This window comes from Geotrypetes seraphini, chromosome 2 (assembly GCF_902459505.1).
Source record: "Geotrypetes seraphini chromosome 2, aGeoSer1.1, whole genome shotgun sequence".
Taxonomy (NCBI): domain Eukaryota; kingdom Metazoa; phylum Chordata; class Amphibia; order Gymnophiona; family Dermophiidae; genus Geotrypetes; species Geotrypetes seraphini.
In genome coordinates, this window is record NC_047085.1 from 293,782,764 (window position 1) to 293,784,326 (window position 1,563).

Below are 1,563 nucleotides of genomic sequence, written 5' to 3' on the forward strand. Positions count from 1 at the left end.
TCCTTTTTACCACTGGTGGCGAGTTGACTCTACTGCTGGTTTGTTCCTTCTTGGTTTTGCTTAAATTTAGATGTTACCCCCAAAGTTGGCTTGCCACTCCTTTGTCACTCTAGTTTTTCCAAGCCCCTTCCACCCACCCATCTTCCCTCAAAGGCAGGGATTTTGCCCTCTTCCCCACCCTTTCCGTGGAGCAGACCATTGATGGAAGGTTCCACAGGACTTACCATCCAGGAAAAGGATCTAGGTGTCATCGTTGATAAGTTGAAGCCCTCTGCACACTGTGCAGCAGCAGCTAAGAATCCTAGGAATTATTTAGGAAAGGAATGGACATCAACAATGAGAATGTTATAATGCCTTTGTGTTGCTCCATGGTGCGACTGCACCTTGAATATTGTGTGCAATTCTGGTCACCATATCTTTAAAACCCCCCAAATAACAACAAACATATATATGCATGTATATGTATATATATATATATATATATGTGTATATATATATATATATATGCACTATATTGGCATTAGAAAAGGTACAGAGAAAGACAGTGAAAATGATAAAGGAGATGGGACAACTTCTGTTATTTATGCAAGTCTGGCTACTCAATTTAGCCAGTCATCCAATAAATATTGGCACTAACTAGCTTTGTCACGTGACATAGTCTATGACCAGACTAACCACTAATATTTATCGGCCACCTCATGCTTATTATTAGGACTTAGCCAGCCAAGTGCTATTTAACCAGCTAGGAGCCAGTTAAATAGAGTTTATGAATCATTTTATTAAAGTGGAATCAAAGCAGTATCTTTTAACTATGACAAATCTTAAAACAAAATATTATACTTATTTGAATGAACAAATTCTGAGCATTACCTTTCCAAAGAGCTGTTTTGCAATCTTCTTTGCAGTGACGAAGCATGACTGGCTTGGATCATTTATTTATACTCCTGGAAGTGCAACTACTTTGGATGCATCAAACCAGCAAGTTATCAAAGCATAACAGGGATGAAAGAAGTCCTGTGGATATTCTAATTTAATCTCTCATGCAATAAAGCTTCTTGTAAGAGTGTAAAACAGTCTATAACATCTGCTTCTGGAAGCATGCAGTTCCAGTTTTTCTCTGGCTTGTTGCCTTTAACCAGATGGGAAACTGTTGCAGCCCAGTTAATGCTAGCGTAAACCTCCTTGTTCTTAGTGGCCAATTGAAAAGGATTTCTAGGAATCTCTGAAGGCTCTTGCTAGCTGTTATACCCAAAGACTTAAGGTCCCTTTTATAAAGTTGTGGCATTGATTCTTGCATGGCAAATACGACACCGCTTATTCATTTCCTGTGGGTTGCATCACATTTGCCATGCCGGGACTCGCTGCCGCAGCTTTGTAAAAGGCGTCCTTAGTTTTCACAAAGGAAGATAATTGTGATACTTAGTTATTACAAATAAATAGAATTAAAGGTGGCTTAAATTAATTAATAATTTGACATAATACAATTTAAAAGATAAATATCAATAATGACAAGATGATGTTATACACATTCATTTTTATTTTTATTTTTTTCAAGCTTAATTC